Source organism: Ailuropoda melanoleuca, chromosome 11 (genome assembly GCF_002007445.2).
Source record: "Ailuropoda melanoleuca isolate Jingjing chromosome 11, ASM200744v2, whole genome shotgun sequence".
In the NCBI taxonomy this organism is placed as follows: domain Eukaryota; kingdom Metazoa; phylum Chordata; class Mammalia; order Carnivora; family Ursidae; genus Ailuropoda; species Ailuropoda melanoleuca.
Window position 1 is genome coordinate 104,922,504 of NC_048228.1, and position 21,754 is coordinate 104,944,257.

The 21,754-nt window shown below is 48.2% G+C and overlaps 1 protein-coding gene across 1 annotated transcript in view; it reads left to right on the forward strand.

Annotated features, from left to right (window-relative positions):
- The first annotated feature begins 18,822 nt into the window (after positions 1–18,822).
- STK32B (serine/threonine kinase 32B) overlaps positions 18,823–21,754 on the forward strand; it is a 284,209-nt gene continuing 281,277 nt past the window's right edge. Inside the window, exon 1 of the mRNA XM_034670976.1 lies at positions 18,823–18,876. The gene's annotated coding sequence lies outside the window, so the exon portion shown is untranslated. The remainder of the gene's footprint in view (positions 18,877–21,754) is intronic.

Consider the following 21,754-nt stretch of genomic DNA (forward strand, 5'->3'; position numbering starts at 1 on the left):
GCCGTCCTGTGTTGTTGGTAAGCTTTGCCCTGTTGCTCTGCCACCTGAATGGGATACCCCTTCTCCCATCCCTCAGGGCTCTCCTGGTACCCCTGGGGCCTCTTTTGTTCATTTGCACACAGTCGTCCAGTTGAGCCAAACCCAGGTCCAATCCCTGGACCACCAGTCTTCTCAAACAGCCCCTGCCCTGAAAACAATCAAGTGGGGGAAAACGTGTGTAAGCTTGAAAGTTGTTGTCCTACCTTATTCTAGAAAAGATTAAGTTGGCTCAGCAGGTCCTTGAAGCCTGAGAGGATGGCACCAAAGAAAACATGAGTGAAGACAAAGCAAAACAAGGATGGGACAGAAATGACGTCAGGATCAGGCTTGACATGTGTACCTTAAAATCCCCCATGTGCATTTCAGCTCCCTCACAGCCAGTGGGAAAAGTGCAACTAGGACGGCTACCCAGTTCACAGGTCTTTACAGAGAAACCAGACGTGGAGCTGAGGAGAAGCACATGGACTCCCGGGCCTGAGGGGTGGCCCCTGGACCCGTCGTCAGGAGAGCTTGCGCTCGCTGTGGCACGGTGGCTTTGCTGGTCACAGGACCTTCGCCAGGTCCCTTGACTCCCGGGAAATCAAGGACGAGCATCTCTGTGCTGCCCCCCTTCCAGGCTGCCATGAAGGTCAGACAAGGGTGAAAACACTTTTGAACCAGAAAGAACTACACAAGCATGAGATGTTATTATCTATGAGAAATTGATGGCATTAATTAACCTCTTGGAGCTCCGGTTATCCTAACTGTAAAATCAGGCCTAATGATAACTCATTGAGTTTTTGGAAGCATGTAAATTACCTGATTGATGGCAGGACCTCTCGAATTCTTAATTCTGTCCCTCCCCAGATTTCTCTCATGAAGCGGGAGGGTCAGCCCCTCAGATTGAAGAGGTGAATGGATCCAAATCATCATGACTGGTTTCTGCTTGGAACATTTAGTGATTCTGTTAAACACTGTGCACACATGGGAGGCTCTGCACACGGGCGATGCTGCACTCACACGTGCACACACACCGTGCATTTTCCTGTATCACCCGTGAGCGGGGCCAGCTCCGCGGGTGTGGGACCAGGGCTGTCCTATGGGCCTTCCCACTCGCAGGGGCCCCATGCTGGGCTGAATGCTCTACCACTGTCTTGGAATATTTAATAACTTCTGAATGTTCACTTCATACCGAAATTTCACTTTACACCGAGCCCTGCAAGGTGGGTAGCTGGGCCTGCCTGCAAGAGTGGATAGCCAGCACGGCGTGTAAGGAAGAGACTGTTCAAGTTGGAGGCTCGGGTTCCTGAGCGGAGCAGGAAGCGGTGTCTTCCTCTGGTGTCTTAGTGTCTCTGCCTGCCGGAGTCCCCCCCCTCCCCAGAGTTGAGGGCTTCCACCTGCTTCTGGAAAGAAGCAGGCACATGGTGGGACGTGTCCCTAGGCGGGGCCGGTGCTTGCTGAGTCTTTTACGTCTGCTATCTTCGTGGCTTCCCCTGGCCTCCCAGACACACCCAGGGAGTGTGTTCTAACAGGACCTCTGATCCTGTCATTGTTACTGGTGCCGCTGTGTCTCTCCTGCCTGGTGCTGTGGGGCCTGGGCTTTCAGTTCAGCCTCTGGCGCTCATGGCCTGGGTGTGGGTCCTGGCCCTGCCCCTCGGCACGTCTGTCCCACAGGGCAAGGCTCTTGGCTCGTGCAGCTCTTAGCTTCCTCCTGTGAAGAGCAGAGAGAGGTGTGAGCTCCTTGCTGTGAAGGCTCCGAAGCAGGTCTGGTCCAGAGCCCTCTCCAATGTCACGGAGATTCACGTTGCTGCTGCACTCTCTACCTGACACCCCCTGTTGTGTTTCCCCCCAGCCCATCCACTTGCCGCAGGCAGCAAAAGGGATCCTTTGAAAACCTAAATCGGGTCACGTGCCAGGTCAAGTTGGGACTCTTAGATAGCTTCCCATTGTATTTAGATGCACTCCAAACTCTGAATAGGGGCCGGTCTGGCCCAGGCCAACTAACCTTCCTGACTCTTGGACCTCATCTCCCGCCTGCCCTTCCCAGCACTCTCTGCTCCAGAGACACACGCCTTTTTATTAGGTCCTCGGGACACCAAACTTGTGCCTGCTCTGGGCCTTTGCAACGGCTGTTCCCTGAGCTAAGTATGAACGTGCTTCCCTGTTCCCAGACGGCTGAGACTTCTTTCCCTCTAAGTCCTGTTTCAGAGGCCGCCTGCTCCAAGAGGCCTGCCCTGGCCACCTGTGCAGAGTCACCTCCCCTGTGACTGGCTACCCGCACCCCTGCTGTATCTCCTTTATGCAGCTTTTTGCCACTTGCAATTATCCTAGTTATTTGCTTACTTCCTCCCAGACTTCTTGCTTGGAGGGTAGATTCCACAGGGGTGGAGGCCCGTCCTGTGCTGGCCGCTGCTCTTTGCCAGGCACCCAGCCTGTGTCTGCCTGTGTAAGTACTTGTGCGTGAATAACTAGGGTGACTTACAGATGCTTGGCCAGATGGCACATGGTCGTCTTCCTCCTCATGCTGTCTGGTCTCCACGGCCCTTCTGTACCCTTCCCTACATCATCACTTCCTCACCTCTGCCTTTTGGACATTCGGAGGCTCTGGGGACATTGGCTTTCTGAATCGCCTCCTCCACTCCCGCCCTGCCGTGGGGCTTTGATACGACAGATGTACCGCATACCTGCTTGTGCTCTCTGCGTACGTCCGAGCCTTTGCACATACAAGAATGAGACGATGTTGCCCCCAGAACCCCCAGAATTTCACGTCTGGGAGGGATTGCACGCTGCAGGTGTTCCTGAGGGCGGAGCCCTTCCACACCTGAGGCGGGCTCCCCAGTTTAGGAAGCTCCTCTGTGCCTGGTGTGTGAAGCCCCGTGGGCAGAGTGGAAATGAGAAGCTTGATGCCCTGTTTGTTGGGCGAGCTCATGGAAGGAGGGGGAGCACGTCCACCCGCGGGGGCGTCAGGCCGATGTCATACCAGGCGGGGGTGTTTTCCATTTCCATGTAGACAAAGGAGGAAATCATTTAGTCTTTTTCTTTGCAACTTTCTGAAAAGGAGCACTTTGGAGCTCTGCTCAACCGTGGGGAACAGAAGTCCAGAGAGCTCTCATTTCCTTTTTTTTCCGCTCTCAAATATTGTCAGTTTTTTCCTCCCCGACTTCTGTTCTCAAGGTTTTATCTCCTTCCAAGAATCTGACACAACCCGGGCGGATGCTTAGCAATTTGTGTTACGGTTGTGTGATTCTGTTACAAAATGTTCCATTTTTAAAATAAATTAGATAAGGACATTTTCAGTTTTGAAAGAAGGCACTCAGCTTATAGCTGAGAGGAAGGAGCATCATATATGAGCTACCAAACTGCAAGGAACACATTTTTACAGTCTGAAAATAACATAGTCACTTGAGCTACAAAAGTTGCTTTTTTTTTTTTTTTGCATAGATTCCATTATTTCCTTAAAGTTTTAATGACATCTCCATCCTCTGCATGCATGTGTTTCAGGATCCCATCGTTTTATAAGCTTTACACGTAGAGAGACGTAGGACTCACATACTCATAGACACCTGTTGAATGAACGCATGTCGTATTTAGGGATAATGTGTGAAATCCTGATAATTTTTGAGATTTCCTATCTGTTGGTAACAGAACAACAACTAAACGACTAGGGACAGGGATTGGGAACCTACCTGGCGCCGTGCTTTGATCTGAGAGCTTTATGAATAGCATGTAATTTAATCCTGTAACAAGCCATCGTATGGCTGCCGTTACTATCCCCTGTGAGAGAGGAGGCGGAGGGTCACAAAACTAGGAAGGGAAGAGCTGGCTTCAAGTTCGGTGTTTGTAATCATGTCATTAGAACAATGATTAACAATAACAACAACCAGCGGTCATGGTAGGAATCGTAATAATGCCAAGAACAAAGGACAACGGCCGGCATACTTTCTAGAGCAGGTCTGATCAGTCAGGTAGAACGCTGGATGTTTCCTGTAATTCATCTCGAAGTTTTACAGTGACTTTTGAAGGTTAGCGATACTGCTGATCTTATTTTGCAGGCATGGAAACAAAGCCCACAAAGGTTAAGGAAGCCCCAGGCTAAGCAATGTGGATGGAGGGGCTGGGGCTGGGTTCGGGCCAGCCTGCACCTGAGTCTGTGCTGGGTTGCCCCCTCGTGAGAGCTGAGGAGACTCCAGCCCCTGATAACAGGCAGGAGACAGCCATCTGCTCAGGAAATGTCTCCTGGACACCATTGGTGGCCAGCCACGTTGAGGGGCCGGGGAAGCTGAGTAGTATAGACACAGGCTTGTCCATGCCGATCTCCTCGGCCAGTGGGGAGGCCAACAGGAGAAGGGAGAAGCATCCACAGAAATGTGGCCACATGGCCGTGTGTTCCCTGTGACCCTTCATTCATTCATTCATTCATTCGTCCATTTACCAATGTGTCAGGGCCTGCTTTGTGCAGGCCCTGTTCTACCAGGGATGCCGAACACATTCATGCCTGTGGCACTTGTCTCCGTGGACCCTTCTGTGGACTCTCCCCTGCTGGGATCTCGTATGGACTGAATTATGCACCCTTCCCCTCCAATTTGTATGTCGTAGCCCTAACCCCTAATGCGATTGGGAGGTGGGGTTTGGGAAGGTGATTAGTTGGAAAGCGGGTCATGAGGGTGGGCCCCACGATGGGATTAGTGCCCTGGTAAGTCAAGGGAGAGAGGAGAGCTCTCTGTCTTCACCATGTGAGGGCACAGTGAGAAGAGAGTTGTCTTTGAATCAGGGAGCGAGCTCTCACCAAGAGCTGAGCCTGCTGGTGTCTCGATCCTGGATGTCCCGGTCTCCAGACCATGATAAATAAATGTCTGTTGTTTGTGCCCCCTGGTCTGTGATATTTGTTATAGCTGCCCAAGCTAAGACAGGTCCCATGATATGCTCCCCGTTCCCTCCCACCTCTCTGAGCTCAGTTTCTCCTCTGGGGTTCCTGCTCTGTGTGCCTTCAGCTGTTGGCATCTTCCAGGTTCCGTCCTCAACCTTTGCTCTTGACTCAGCATGCCCCACCTGGGCCAGCCCGTTCATTTCAACCATGTTCCAGATCCCAGCCGCCTTCCATGTGGGTCCTCCTGCCATTCTTTACCCCACGGGAATCTCAGGATCAACATGCCAAGCCAAGCTCTCTTCTTTCCCCACAAATGGTCTTCTTCTCCCCCCCCAGTCTCTATCTCCTCCAGAGCCTTTACTCTCCGTATCTCCCCAGCACTGGGGAGCCAGAAGTCATCTTGGATTGCACACCTCCTTCCTCTCTGGCCACATCCAATGTCCTCACTGATGTGTGCCCTGTGTCTTTCTTAGGTCTTCTCCTTTTCTCTCCCCTGTCCTGCTCCTGTTCAGGCTCTCCTACTCCCTTGTCTGGATACTGAATGTCTCCCTCTGCTCCTGGCCCCTCTTCCTTGGATCCGTACTGCAGTGGGCTTGGAAGATCATTGAATAGTTTTCCCTCTGTTAGCCTGGGTCCCTCATGATGCCTAGTCCCATGCTTTCCCAGCAGCAACATGCACATCATCATCACTACTGTACTAGGCTGCTAGGACCACCATAACAAAGCACCATGGACTGGGGGCTTAAACAGCAGAAACTTACTCTCTCCTAGTCTTGGAGGCTGGAAGTCCAAGATCAAGGTGTAGGTAGGGCTGGTTCCCTCTGAGGCCCCCTCCTTGGTGTGTAGATGGCTGTGTTCTCTCTGTGTCCCCACACAGTCATCCCTCTGTGTGTGTCTGTGCCTGTTCTCCTCCTCTTATAAGGACACCAGGCCTATTGGATTAGAGTCTAACCCAGTGACCTCATTTTAACTTAATCGTATCTCTGAGGCCCTGTCTCCAAACATGGTCATGTGATGTGCGGGGGGTTAGGCTTTAACACAGATTTTCAGGGAGCATGGTTCAGCCCATAATAATTACCATCATCATTGATCATGCCACCTTTGTTATCATCCTGTCATCTGCCCCATGACCATTTATTGATCACTTAGTACGAACTGGACTCTGGCCTAAACCTTTTCATGCACAGTCTCATTGATTTTACAACACACCCATGACCTACGTTTTTCCAGGGATGGAGAAGAGAAGTGAGGCCAATCCCCCGTGTTGCCTACTCAAGAAAGTCGCTCTCTCATGCCCTGGTTCTGCCAAAATGTCATTATCTCCTCAGTCTGCAGGCCAGGGGAGCCGCCATGCAGCCCATCAGCTTGCAAACCAGACCCATTTTTTCTGACTTATGTAATTTGGCTCTCTCACAGAGAAATCGTCCTGAACTTTTGACTATGTTTATGAGACGTCTGAATGAGCCAGATGTTTCACTGTGCTTGTCGAGAGACGTAGGATCTCTGCCTTCTCCTCAAAGCAATCAGCATTTTCCTGGCCCTGAAGCCCCCTGATGCCATCCGAAGATGGTCCCTTCCCTGCCCCACCCCAAAGTCTCCTGAGTTCACCCCCATCGTGGTACTTCCATGGTGCTTGCTTACCCTCTTGACAGGGAGAGCATGGTGGCTAGGACTGACTTTGGTTTGTTTCTGGCCCAGAGCCTGGAATAGAACCAGATCTCCAAGAAGGTCAGGAAGGAAACACAGAATAAACAGAAGATCCTGTAAACCCAAAGGGACGCCAGAGGATGAGTGTCGAGTGTCGATGAGGCTTCTCNCGAGTGTTGAGTGTCGATGAGGCTTCTCATCTCGTTATCATGGTTTGTGTTAGGCTAATAAGGGATCAAGACTGCGCACATGTGTGCGTGCCCATAGGTGTCCTGTGTGTGTGTTTTAGGGGATATCACTACTCTAGCAGTTCNTGTTTTAGGGGACATCACTACTCTAGCAGTTCATGACAATGAAGTCATCATTTAATTGACCTTGAGGAAGGCAGAATTTTACGATGGCCTCTTGACCTTCTTACGTACCAACCCCCCCCTTCCATGATTATGTCACTTTACCTTGTAAAAGAAGATTGTCAAGATGGACATGATCTAGTCACACGAGCCCTCTAAAAGCAGAGAGATTTCTCCGGAACCAGTCACTAAAAGGAAAGTTAAGAGAGATTTGGTGCATGGGAAGGATTGATGCACTATTAGAAATCTCTAGATGCTCAGAGCCACGAAAGAAACAAGGACCCTCATCCTTCCCTCACAAGGAGCTGAATTTTGCAAGTCTGCCGCCAGGCCCCCTCCCCCTCCCCCAGACCTCACTGCAGGCCTGTGTCTTGTTCCTGTCCAGGCACATTGTCCAATGACCTGACCCCAGCCCTCTGCCAAAAGGCTCTTGCCTTGACTTAGGCGGAGGGCCGTTTTTTGGCCTGTGGATGTCCAGTTGCTCCAACACCATTTATTGAAAGGACATTTTTCCTCCACGGAGTTGTTTTTGCACTTTTGTCAAAAATCAGTTGGGCATATTATGTGAATCTACTTCTGGGGTCTCTGTTCTGTCCCATTCATGCATATACCTATCCTTCTTTCTATACCACCCAGTCTTGAGTTTTGTAGCTACGTAATAGGTCTTAACGTTGAATAGAGTGAGTCCTCCGCCTTGATTGTTCTTTCTCAAGACTGTTTTAGCTAGTCTATGGCTAAAATACCCCGCTCCTCTTAGGATAGTCCTTGGGCCCTATATCTATTTCCCTCCCTTCTTGTCTTTTTTCTTTTCTCCCTCCGTCCCGCTGTCCCTCTCAAATTCATTGTCGGTAATGTCATAGAGCAACTGCCCCAAAGCTAGTGGCTGACACCAGTGAGACTTCAGCTCCTTACTATGCAGGTTGGCTCTGTTGATTTCAGCTGGTCTGTCTCTCACTTATCTGGGGGCTAGCTGTCACTCTGGGATGGCTTTACCCGGGAACTGCGCTGCTGGCATTGCCAGTATGCCACTGTCAGGAAAGAAGGTAGCCTGCCATGTCCCTCTGGTGGAGGTAGATAAGCAAGGGGAAGGCAGATGTACACAAGCACGTTCTCAAACCTCAGCTTGAATCAAGCCTGCTAACATCCCACTGGCTGAGTCAGTCCACATGCTATGGCTGAATGGGGAATCCGTGGGTGGGAAAGTATGCTTTATCTCTTGAGCAGAAGGTCACCTTGGACTTGGGTACAGGGAGGGGTGAAAAATTGGGGCAATTAATGTTGCCAATCTACTACAGCCCTAAGCTCCTCCCTTTACTCTTGCCTCCTGGGAGCTGCCCTGGACCTGTTCCCTATCAGACCCTCCCACCAGGCCAACTTCACCATTAAAGATTCAGCCCCAGGAGCTCGAAGTTTAAGGTCTTGGTGTGGTGAAGACCCCGCATACACACTGAGGACCTTTAAAATTTCCAGGACCTCAAATATACGCTAGTGGGGATTGTTTGCTTATGTTTAATGAGAAGATAAATCAAAACATAATCATCTGAGTCCAAATATTGGCTTGTTTATTCCTCCTGCCTGGCTAAGTGCCTTTCAGTGTTCATGATGAATAAAGCAGATAGGCAGAACCCGTTTCCAGAGCGCCTTTATCTCGGCATTGAGCAGGAGATTAGCAATACTACCATCTGTGCAAAAGAAGAGGTAACAGACATTTTCCTGACTATAGCTGCCACCTCCTTCCCGTTCTACTGATCAGTAGGTAAGTTGAAAAATACCAGTAGACTCTAAACCACGAATTAGGCCCCTAACCCTATACTGTTCTTTCCCTGAAAAGATCAGGGAATGGATACCTTTGTTTGCAGGAGAAATGGTCATGCTTTAAGTCTTTGCAGAGCTCCTCTTGGAAGCCTTGCGTGGAGAGTGAGCTTGGACCTAAGAGATAGATTTTGTATCTCTTCTTTCAAGTGATTTGTCCTAAGGTTGCACAGCTGGAAGTTAGTTTGAGAAGTGAACAAAGCCTGCGTTGCCCAGAACTGGTTAGCTTTGATTCTACCCGACCAGGATGAAGAACCAGTTGACACGGTGTTTCCAAAATATATTTTTGTTTCTACCATGAAGACAGATACAGGTGTGTACATACAGGTACACATGGATATGGGCTCATTTGTTGGGTCATCCATCCATCCATCCAGCCATCATTTGTTGAACCTATTCTCTGGGCCAGGTGCTGTCCTGGCCACCCTGGGTTGAATAGCATCTCTCCAAAATTCATGTCCCCCGGGAGCCTCAGAGTGTGACCATATTAGGAAGTAGGGTCTTTGCAGATGTTATGAGTTAAGATGAGGTCATACTGGATTAGGGCCCTAATCCAGTGATTAGGGTCCTTGTTAGAAGAGGAGAAGAAAGGTGGAGACAGACAGGGCAGGGAGAGGGCCATGTGACAGCAGAGCCCGAGACTGGACTAATACAGCCACAAGCCAAGAAGGATTGCCGATAGCCTCTGGAAGCTGGAGAAGGCAAGGAAGGATACTGCCCGAGAACATTAATCAGCACCTTGATTTCAGATGTCTGGTCCCTCCTGTGAGAGAGTGAATTTCTGTTGTTCTGAGCCCCCTGTTTGTGGCTGTTACGGCAGCCACAGCAAACTAAGCCACAGGCTGTGGAGGAAGGAGATTGGCTTAGGCAGCCTTGCTTTCGAGGAATGGTTAGCCTCGCTCTTACTCTCCTCTCTCAAACACGTGTTTGACACTTTCCTTATCATGGATTCCACATTTCCACCAGCATCCAAATTAGCTTCTGTCTTGAGATTATTGCCATATAATATTTTCCTGTATGAATTAGGCATGTGATTTCCTAAATGTTTATAGATACAGTGTTTATGCTGATAACAGTGCAGAGTGAGGGGGAAAAAAGGCCTTTTGGGCTTTATGAAACACATTTATCAACTAGAAAACAAAACCGTTTTTAATGAGGCTACAAGAAGTGGTTGCAGCTCAGTTCAGCAAGCATCGTTGTCTGCTCCGTGCTGGGGATATAAGCAGGAGTGTACGAGCAGTCTGTAGGAGCGACTGGTCCAGCTGTGGCTGTGGCTGTGGCTGTGGCCAGCCAGAGTGGATGCTGGCCAGGGGCTGGCTGCTTGTCTTCAGCTGAACATGAGTCCTGGGTGCACCCATGGCTGAGACCTGCACCTTAGGGCAGAGGAACCAGAGATGAGCGAGAGTGGCTGTGTGCAAAGGGAAATGGGCCCTTTGAAGTAATGCTTTTCCAACCTCTGCTGAGGCCTGATGCATCCTTGCCCTGAAGAAATGTCCAGTGATCTGGTGCATTAATCATCCTACTCATTTTTCTCCACTCGCACCCTGGTCCTGCTGTTCTGAGAACTCATCCTGCTGATTCGTGCCCCTGGGTTCCTGCTTTGCTTGGACCCCTTCCTGAAATCCCTTACTGCTCCTTACCCCTTGGAGAACTCTTGTAATTCCTCAAACCCACATTCAGGGTCTTGTGCTTTTGAAAACTTTCCCGGACTGGGATGCCTGGACGGCTCAGTCGGTTAAATATCTGCCTTTGGCTCAGGTCATGATCCCAGGGTCCTGGGATGGGGTCCTGCATCGGGCTCCCTGCTCAGCGGGGAGTCTGGTTCTCCCTCTCCCCCTGCTCGTGCTCTCTCTCTCTCTCTCTCTCTCACACTTGCTCATTCTCTCTTTCAAATAAATAAATAAAATCTTAAAAAAAAAAAAAGAAAGAAAAAACTTTCCCAGACGTCCCTGCAGCATGGAGCGCATCCCCCCGGGACCTGGTGTCTAACCCTGCTATTCTCCAGCACCTGTGTCTGTGTCTGAGGGACCTGGCTGTGTCCCCTGCTGGGCTGTGAGCTCTTTGTGAGCCCAGCCTGTCATCTCCGAAGTCCCAGCTCCTGTCAGGACCCGCATACAGTAGTCGTAGCAGACGTGAGAACAGACCTGAGTCTAGTGATGAGAATGTCCCTGACCCCATTTCCCACGTACGGACAGGCTGGACCACACCTCTGTGCACTTGCTTGCTTCTCCCTTCCCTGAACTGCTGGCTGACCACCCACTCCATCTGGGTTTTTTTTTTGTTTTGTTTTATTTGTTTGTTTTAGTAGACTTTTTAAAAAAAGCAGTTCAAGGTCCAAAGCAAAATTGAAGGGAAGGCACAGACATTCTCCCCTGCCCCCGACTCTCACGCATGAGGCTGCTCCCCGTTATCCACTCCCCACCAGAGTGGGGCGTTTGTGTAAGCTGATGAACTACACTGACGCACCGGCACCCAGAGTGCGTAGGTTACATTGGGGTTCCCTCTCGGTATGGAGCATCCGGGGTTTGGACGAACGTATGACAGGTATCCCCCACTAGGGCATCCTGCAGAGTATCGTTACTGCCCTAGGAATCCTCCGTGCCCTCTGCATCTCTCAGGGAAACTTGCTTGTAGCAGGACTGACACAACGGTTGGGATCCGTGTCCTTCATTACCATCGTGTGGCAGTTTGTCCCCCTGAGTTCACACCTAAATGTGGATCTTTCCAAACAGCTTCAATAAACATCCCCAGACCAGTTTTCTTTCCCCTACTCAGAGCCCTCCAGCAATTTCTCATCACGTTTAGAAAACCTCCCAAAGCCCTTACCCCAGCCCCAAGTGACTAGCTCCCCCACTTTCTCTTCTCCCCAAGCTGCACTCCGGCCAGCCTTGCCTGCCCGCTGTGCCCGGGGACTGTCATGCACGTTCCTGCCAAGGGCCTTTGCACATGCTTTTCCCTCTGCCTCCGGTAACCATCCCCCGGATATCTTTGTGGCATGTTCTCTCACCTTCTTCACAGCTCTGCTCAATCGTCCTCTCTTTAGAGAGTCCTGCTTTGGCCATCCTGTCTAAAATAGTGGCTTCTTTCCCAAAGTAGTCACTGTCTGTTCCTCTACCTGGTGGGGTTGGCAGAATAACGGTCCCCCAGAGACGTCCACGTCTTAGTCCTGGAACCTGTGTATATAGTACATTACAGGGCAAAAGGAAGTTTGGAGGTGTGATTAAAGTAAGGACCCTGAGGAGGGGAGGTTATCAGGATTATCTATGTGGGCACAATGAAATCACAAGCAGCCTTATGAGGGAAGAAGGGAGGTGGGGGTCAGAGAAGGAGACGCAGCCATGAAAGCATTGGTTGGAGTGATGTGGGGCGATCGGCCAAGGAATTCAGCTTCTAGAAGCTGGAGAAGCCAAGGAACCAGCGATTGCCTAGAGCCTCAGAAGGACCTCAGCCCTGCTGACACCTTGGTTTTAGCACAGTGAGGGCTGTGTTGGGCTTCTGACCTCTGGGCCTGTAAGATCGTAAATTTGTATGATTTCAGCCACTTCGTTTGTGGTGATTTGTTACAGTAGAACGAGGACACAAACACACATGGATTTGTTTCTCTTTGTAAAATTGACCACTGAGTTATGCATTAATGGGTTATTTGCCTTGTGCCCCAAAAGGTCAGCTCCAGGATAGAGGGTCATTTTGTCTTCTGTTTGCTGCTGGTCCCCAGGACCTGGAACAGGGCCAGGCACACAGCAGACACGCATTCAACAAGCACGAGTCCCTCATTAGGTCTTTATTTTTTCACCCAATAAATATTTGTTGAATCAGTGATTAATAGAAGCGTTTCATGGTGATGCCTGATGACGCCGGGTCACCCCTCCTTTGTGTGTGGAGGTCAGTAATTCCTGTAAAGAAGGTGAGCCCGGGTCCCAGTCCCTGATGACTCCCCTTCCTGTTCTCCCGCCTCACTTTCCAGGTCACTCCTGCATGTACTCAGGTGTCTCGTGAGCGCATAGTCTCTGTTACCTCCAGGCACCTGGGATTCAAGGAGGCACAGGGCTCAGCTCCATCCTCAAGGAGTCACCTGAATACCCACATTACCTCTGCTAATGGCAGACAAAACCAAAGCCAAATGATCGCTGCCGTTCTGTGCTAATTACAGAATAGCCTTACTTTGAGAAAAATCCAACCAAATGAGCCTTATCCCATTTTAAGAATGCACAAACTGAGATTCTAAGATACTGAGTGGCCAGGCCAAAGGTCCACAGCTGGAGCAGGGGTTTGGATCAGTACCCTTCGGGGCACTCAAGGGTTTGGTCTGCTACTCTTCTGAGTGGCTTCTGTTTGCTGAGTCAGCCTTTTGCTTTGTCATTGCCTATGGCCCTGACCCTGACTTGGGGAGGTAGGCATCACTACCCCCATTTTACTGATGGGAAAATCAAGGCTTGGGAAAGTTCATTTATTTCCTCAGGTCCACAGTGACTGAAATGGTGAAGCTGGGTTTAAAGCTAGCCGAGTGGGGCACCAAACCCTCCCTTCCACCTCTGCCCCTTCCCGTCTCCCCCGTCTGTTAAGTCTCTTCCTGCTGCCATCCCGTGGCCAAAAGCTCAGGTGCTTACAGGATCAGGCAGGAAATAGAGATGCGGGAACCGGGCTGGCACGGACACTGGTGAAACATGAAACTGTTGTCCTATTGTCAAGGGGCATCATAGGGCCAGTTTGGGCAGATCTTCAAATTCTTGAAATGATGTTGGAAATCAGCATTTTTGGGTGGAGTTTCCCACACAGGCATGGCCAGCCGATGTGCGATCTGGGTGCGTGACACTGGTGGTACAAGGAAGGAGCTCCCAGGTTAGCTTTTCAGGGAGGCGAGAAAGGGGACATTTGCTTGCTTTCTTTGCCTGGTGCGTGCAGTGCTTAAATGCGTATATTTTTATGGGATGTTGATTGGGGGTTACCTTCCGTTAGAGATTGTTTGAAAGAGTAATTAGCTATCTTGAAAATTCACACTTGCCTCTGAATAAACTGCTTCCTGAAGATAGCACGTTGAAAGAATGCTATGAATTTTCTTAGAAATAATTGGTCTGATAGAAATGAGAAGAGCCCCCAGGCTTGAAAGGCAACAACCAGATTTCCGCAGTGTGATAATCACCGTCAACAACCAACGGGTGCTAATACAGTTCCAGCTTTATCACCCCTGTGATGCTTGGTCATGATTTAATGAGACTAGTGTTGTATCGTCAAGGTGAAAAATGGGGACAAGCCTCTCACACAGAATATTCATGATGCTAATGCCTAGTGTTCGTAGCCTTGACTTCAGGGCCGGCCCCGTTCTAAATATTTTACCTGGATGGATTCATTGCATGTGCACAGCCACTGCAGGTAAGCATTTTAGTACACCATTTTATAAGTGAAGAGACAGGCACAGAGAGGTTAAGTGACTTCCCCAAGGTCACCCAGCTGGTCAGCAGTGGAGTCAGACTTCATACCCAGGCAGCCTGGCCCCTGTGTTTATACCCCCAAACACCTTTTTTCTTCTGCCTTTTAGCAAAATTATCACGAGGCTGGAAATCCAACAATAAAATAGTTGGCATTTACTAAATCTCTATGTAGCTGGCTTTGTGTGTCAGAAAGGAATGCTTCCAGCTTCCAGTAAATAGCAAACTTGACCCACAGTGGTTAGAACAAATAAGATTTGTGTGTGTGTGTGTGTGTGTGTGTGTGTATGTGTATGTAATACAATAAGTCCAGAGGTAAGTGGTTCCTCGTATGGCTTCAGAAGCTCGACAACAGGGAGTGGTTTCTCTGCACCTGTCTTGGTCTGTGGCCTCATAGTCACAATATGGCTGCTATAGCTCCTGACATCATATCCATATCCATTGTAGGAAGAGGCAGGAGGGTTGAAGAGCCACTCTATCTGGAACTGTCCCTTTTCATCAGGAAAAAAATGCTTTCCCGGAAATACCTCCATAACCTCTACTGAGATCTCATTGACTAGGCTTGTGTCACAGGGTCACTGCCAGCTGCTCAAGTGTCTGGGAAAGTGGGGTGTGCAGTTGTCCCCTGGACTATCAGTATTACCTGGAAACTTATTAGGGATGCAAATTCTCTGGCCCCTCTGCAGAAACTCAGGAGTAGGGCTGTGATCTAGATGTCTGAAGAAGCCTCCAGGGGATCCCGACAAACACCACTGGATTAGACCAGTTGTGACTTACTGCCTGGGGCTGGCCACCCTGGTCCCTAGACAGACCTGAGGTTTCCTAAACCGGGAAGCAGGGAGAGTTGAGCCTTGCTGGGCAAACAAGTTATTTAACGTCCCGTGTGTCATTTCCTTGCCCCTGTGACAGTCCTCTGGGTGGATGCCACTGCTCTCTTGTTTGGGTGAGGTCACTGGCATGGTGTGCCCCTTGTTTCTACCTTCACAGCACACGTCACAGTGTCACCCTTGGCAGCTCCCTCTGTGTCTTGTCACTGTCAGTGCTAAGACCAGGCAAGTCCCAGGCAAATCAGAATAAGATGGTCACCCTAAGAAACTCTCTCATCAACCCCCCATGTCCCCCAGCCAAGTCCCCTTGCTCTGGGCTAACAACCCTATGTGATGATACAATTTCAAAATCCATCTTTGGCTTGGCACTGTCACTGAAGCCATTTCAAACTGCTTATCGGCCCGTTGTAAACCCTCCACTTATTCAAAGTGTGTTCATGTAGGCACTATTTATGTAAGTAGCAGTATCCCAGGCCTCAGGGAGATGCCAAATAAATGGAAAGCACAGGCCATATGCTCAAAGTCATTTAAATCCCATCTAGTCCAATAAGCAAATAAACATTAAATAACTACCTATTTGTCTCATATATTATGTTAGAAGCCCACAAGGAAGACACATTTTTGCAGGGGATATGGATGAGGGAGATTATTTACAGCATTATAATACTAATTGTTAAAATAACAGTAGGTTTTGGCATTTGACAATTGGCTGGGTAATTAATACCCCTCTCCAGTTAAGAAACAAGACAGAAGCGGGGGGCATTGGAGAACAACATGTTACCTGGGGTTGAGGGGTACGGCCCGGGAGGGCACCAGCAAGGGGCTTCCCAATGCTGAATCCCGGAATTAGCCAGACTCCCCCCACCGTTCATGGCAGCTCTGAACCCCGCAGGCCCCTGCACATGGCGGCTGGCCCTAAGAAGCTTCTGGCAAGAAGGGTCAGAGGAAAACCTTGCTTCCTGAAGACAGACAGTTTGAGGAGAGGGACCAGAACAAGCAGAAATACACTTAGCAGTCCCTTGTCCAGCTCACCACTCAGAGAGCTCACACCACCTTTGATGGGGCAAGAGGCCAGGGATGTTCAGGGAAGTAGCCTGCCTAGGAGAAATCAGATGAGAGGGAGGACTGCTCCTCATCCCCAGCACAAAGAACGAGGGCTTTTTGAGAGGTTGCATTGTATCAGGCACTATTCTACATTTTTGTGGAAGGTAGGCACTGACGCTCCCACTTTACAGGTGGGGTAAGTGAGGCCCACGGAGGCCCAGTGACTCACCCAAGGCTGTGGCAGAGCTGGGTTATAGAGCTAAGCAGTCTGACTCCAGCTGGGTTCTCCTGATGGGTGGCCAGATGTCTACAGGAGGTCCGGAGATGGCATGAAGGAGAAGGGGATGCACTGGGAGCGAGGAAAGCCTTCATGAGAGAGCATGTGCGCCATGTGTCCGAGGCAAGGCAGGCGATGCGGTGTTGAGGAATGGCTTTCCAGGCCTGTGAAACCACGGCCCAGAGACATGGCATCCTGACACTGCAGGGAGCCTTCGGGGAGACAGAGACGTTTGCTGCTGAGGGCGGGGGGCGGCTGGCAGATGCCAGCAGTGATGACTGCCCTGGGGGGCTCTGGGGCTCACGAGAGGATCTGCACAATTTCCTAGCTGGGCACATGGCAAATGCAGTCCAGGCACCTTGTTTTTCTCTACTCCTTTGACTTTTGGTGAGTGGGCAAGTGGTGAAAGCCTGGAATTTCTTTTCCTGGCAAGTTCTATGAAAAAGAAACCAAAATAGGTCAAAGAACGAAGGTTTTGCTGAGTTAACCATTATCGTCGTCTCTCTATTCTAAGCACGTGAGGCGTTTGATGGCACACCGGCTTCTGACTTGGCTCTGTAGGGACACAATTCAGCGTAATTGTCCTTCTTCACGTACGCTTAATACACAGGGAACTAATTGTGTTCATTCACTCCCCCACATCCTTGCCCCCATAATGTAGTGAACTAATCAATTCACTTCATCTTTTGTAAACGACATGTTTCTCCTAGTTATTGGGAACTGGCTGTAATTCAATCTAATTAAAAAATATTTACTGAACACTCATTATGGGCCAGAAGTCGTGCTTGGCACTGTGAATATGGGCATCTGCTTTCAGTCGGCCCTTTAGTTGGTGCATAGCTGTTGAATACTCGCCGTGTACTAACACCGTGCTAGGTGCTGGGGATGCAGGAGGAACAAACACATCCTTTGACTTCAGGGAGCTTAGTGTCTAGTGGGGAAAAATTGATTTAAATCAAATCCATGTACAATAATACAGAACGATGTATTTTGGAGGGAAGTCCCACAGCCCTGGGAGAGCATAGCAGGGAAGCAGACTCGTCTGGAGGGTGAGCTCAGTTCTTTTCTGGATGCAGAAGGGTGAAGAGGGAGCAGAGTTTGCAAGTGTACAGCCAGGAGAAGAGCGTTAAAGGCGCGGAGAATGACTGTTCTAGCCACAGAAGCTTGTATGTCTGGAGCTCAGTGGGTGCGGGGAGCGTGGTGGGTCGTGCCACAGAAGTGGCAGGGGTCTGATGTGTATGGATTTGCTTTCCTGGGAAGCAATGAGGGGGCATCGAGGGGGTGGGAGCAGAGGACGAACAAGACCCCTTGCCTGCCACCAGCACACATCCCAGGGTGGGAGGGTCAAGAGAGGATGGAGGACTGGACCACAGGGTGGCTACCGGGAGACAGATGGGAGAGATAGCCAAGAGGTACAGTGGAACTAACCTGGTGAAGGGCTAGCTAAGGGGCTGAGTGAGAGAGGGGTGTCGTATGAGGCTTTGAGTGCACGAGGTCAAAAGCACGACGAAGTACTCCTCCTACACTCCATTTGGACCTGTTGGGTTCAAAGTGGCTTTGAAGCCTTCAAGAGTTGTTGTGGGGCAGGCATCAATCAGTACATACAGGCTGGAGGCTAGAGAAGAGGTTCCTTGGAGAGTCATTGGCCATTAGGTGGTCGCTGAAGCCTTTGGAGCCAGCAAGAAAAGGAAGGTGGTAGACGGAGGCTTTGACAGACTTTAGTTTAGTGGCTGGGAGGATGAAGCTGAGTGTGTGCAAAGCATGAGCTGAAGCATGAACTGGCTTCCACAGAAGCCAAGCAGGTGCTTCAGAAAGGACAGAGTGACCAAATACAAGGAGGACAGAAAGGTGTCCATCGGATTTAGTGGCATGGCCATGTGTTGTTGGTCTGTGTGCTGTAGGGATGGGGCAGAAACCAAACCAGGGTAAGTCAGTAAGTAGAAATCGCAAGAATGGGGAGACCTATGAAGAAGGGGAGGCATGAGACAGGGCAATACCAGGATGAGACTGAGGAATCATCATCTCCATCCTCCACTAGCTCACAATCCCAAAGCCAGACAGATGTCCAAGCAGGAAAGACCCACGATATGGTCATGGCATTTGAGGTTTCAGATACCATTAGGGAGGAAGAACTAACACCTTGGACACCGGACAGGTGAGCTGAGTGTGTAACATCCGAGTGTATAAGATAAGAATGCCAGGTGGACAAGACGAGAATCAGAGGTAGGAAAAAGTCGTCCTGGCAAAGGGAACAACAGCAAGTTACCAACAATTTGGTACTCCAAGTGTCCAGATTTTTCTCTGTGAGCTCTTCCCCTGGGCCCATAAGATGTCTCTCATTCCATATACCCACTGGGGAGCAGTTGGGGGGGGTGTAAAATGTGGTAAAAAGTATCCCTTCCATGGTGGAGTGCTGCCATGGCAGATGTAATGCAATTGAAGCCAGAGGCCCATTTGGAACACGGGTAGGTATGTAGGAAGGACTTTCAGGAACCCATGCAAGGTTTGGCAAATCTGATTTGTTTCTTTCTTTCCCTCGTTTTCTTTTGCAGTCAACTTTGACCATTTTCAGATTCTGCGGGCCATTGGCAAAGGGAGTTTTGGAAAGGTAAGGATGACGGATTTTTAAACATTTCATTAACAAAATATGAAAGTCCCAACCCCTAGGGTCATGGACCTGTGCGTGTCTGTGTGTCTGATTCTGTGTTGGTTGCCAGGCACTGGGAATTTCCTGTTTGACAGAAGATTTCAGTTTGCCAGATTTGAAATGTGAAAGAAAGTCTGGATAGTTTCCTTTGGATCCGCTGTAATTTCATTTGCAAAATTAAGTTACCACGGCAGCCCTGGGTTAGGTGGATTTCAATGGTAATTACTTCAAGATTGCTTATGCTGTTTCTTCCTTGAGGATCCAAATGAGGAAAGTGGAAAAACAAAAGCCACAAATTTAGGAGATGGCCAACATCAACTCTTTCTGCAGTGTAAGCATTTTATAAAGAATTTTTATTGTGGAAAGAATCCTTGACATGAGATCTACCCTCCTAACATTTTTAAGTGTGCAAAATATTATTGTTGACTGTGGGTACAATGTTGAGCAGCAGAACCCTGGAGCTTATGCAATATCTTACATAGCTGAAACTTTATGCCCCTTTGTTAGTAAGTCCCCATTTCCCCAGCCCCTCAGTCCCTGGCAACCGCCATTCCTTTCTTTGATTCTAGGACTTTGATACTTACGACTTTTTAGATACTTAGTATTTGTAGAAGCCTGCAGTATTTGTCTTTCTGTGACTGGCTTATTTCACTTAGCATGGCTTCCTCAAGATTCACCCATGTTGTATTACAGAATTTGTGTGGTAAAATTTCTTTCTCTTTTAAAGACTGAATAATACTTCATTGTACCTATATACCACATTTTTTAATAATAATTTTTATTATATTAAGTTAGTCACCATACAGTATATCCTTAGTTTTTGATGTAATGTTCCATGATTCATTATTTGCATATAACACCCAGTGCACCATGCAGTATGTGCCCTCCTTAATACCCATCACCGGCCTATCCCAATACCTCACCCCCCTCCCCTCTGGAGCCCTCAGTTTGTTTCCCAGAGTCCACATTTTAAAAATTCATTCATCTGTTGTTGATGGACGTTTACACTGTTACCACATCTTGGCTATTTGTGACTAGTGCTACAATGAATACAGGAGTGTAGTTACCTCTTTCGGATCCTGATTTCAATTATTTTGGGTAAATATCTAGAAGTGAGATTGCTGAATCATATGGTAGTTGTAGTTTTAGTTTTTTGAGGAAGCTCCATGCTGTTTTCCATTGTGGCTGAGCCATATTACATTCCCACCATAGAAATATTACATATTACATTCCGATAGAAACAAAGAGTGAGCAAGGGCTCTAATTTCTCCACATCCTTGCCAACATTTGCTGTCTTTTGTTTTGTTGTTGTTGTTTTGTTTTGTTTTGTTTTGTTTTTTGATAGTGGCCATCTTAGGTGATATTGTGTGTGGTTTTTTTTTTTTTAAAGATGTATTTATTTATTTGAGAGGGAGAGAGAGAGAGAGGGGGAATGATGGGAGGGGCAGAGGGAGAGGGAGAGAGAATCCCAAGCAGACTCTGCACCAAGTGCAAAGCCAGACTTGGGGTCCCTCCCACAACCCCGAGATTAGGACATGAGCCAAAACCAAGAGTCAGAAGCTTAACTGACTATGCCACCCAGGTGCCCCTTATTGTAGTTTTGATTTGCATTTCCCTGGTGATTAGTTCTGTTCAGCATGTTTTAACATACCTGTGAGTCATTTGTACATCTTTGGAGAAACATCTCTAAGTCCACAGCCCATCTTAAAATCAAGTTCTTAGTTTTTAAATTTTTTTTTAAACTATTGAATTGAAGGAGCTCCTTACATATTTTGGGGATGAACCACTTATCAGGTATAAGGCCTCTGCATATTTTCTTCCATGCTGTAGGTTGTCTTTGCATTCTGTTGACTATTTCCTTTGCTGTGCAGAAGCTTTTTAGTTTGGTGTACTTGTTTATTTTTGTTACTTGTGTTTTTGATGTCATATCCATGCAATCATTGCTAAGACCAGAGTCATGAAGCTTTTTTTAAAATGTTTTCTTCTAGGAGGTTTGTAGTTTCAATCCTTAACATTTAAATCTTTAACCCATTTTGAGTTGACTTCTGCATGTGGTGTGAGATAAGGGTGCAAGTTCATTTGTCTCCATGTGGATATCCAGTTTTCCAGCACCATTTGTTGGAGAGACTACATTTCCCCCTGTGTATTCTTGGTATCCTGCTCAAAGATCAGTTGAACATATATGCGTGGATTTTTTTTTTTCTAGGATCCTTTTTCTGTTCCATTGGTCTCTGTGTCTGTCTTTATGTCAGCCCCATGCTGTTCTGATGGCTGTAACTTTGTAATATAATTTGAAATCAGTAAGTGTGATGTCACCAGCTTTGCTCTTGCCCAAGACTGATTCAACTGTTTGTGGTCTCTTGTGGTTCCATACAAATAATAATTGTTTTTTCTATTTCTGTAAAAAAAAAAATGCCATTGGGATTTTGATGGGGGTTGCATTGAATCTGTAAATTGCTTTGGATAGTATGGACATTTTGATAATAGCAAGTCTTCCAGTCCATGAAATGGGTGCCTTCTATTTGTTTGTGTCTTAATTTCTTCTGTCAATGTTTTGTTATTTTCTATACACCAGTCTTTCACTTTATTAGCTAAATTTATTTCTAAGTGTTTATTCTTTGTGATGCAATTGTAAATAGGACCATTTCCCTAATTTCATTTTCAGATAATTCATTATTAGTGTATGGAGACAGCTGATTTTTGTATGTTGATTTTGTGTCCTGCAACTTCACTGAATTCATTAGTTCTATTTTTTCTGTGGCATCTTTAGGATTTTTTTAAAAAATATTTTATTTATTTATGTGACAGAGAAACAGCCAGCGAGAGAGGGAACACAGCA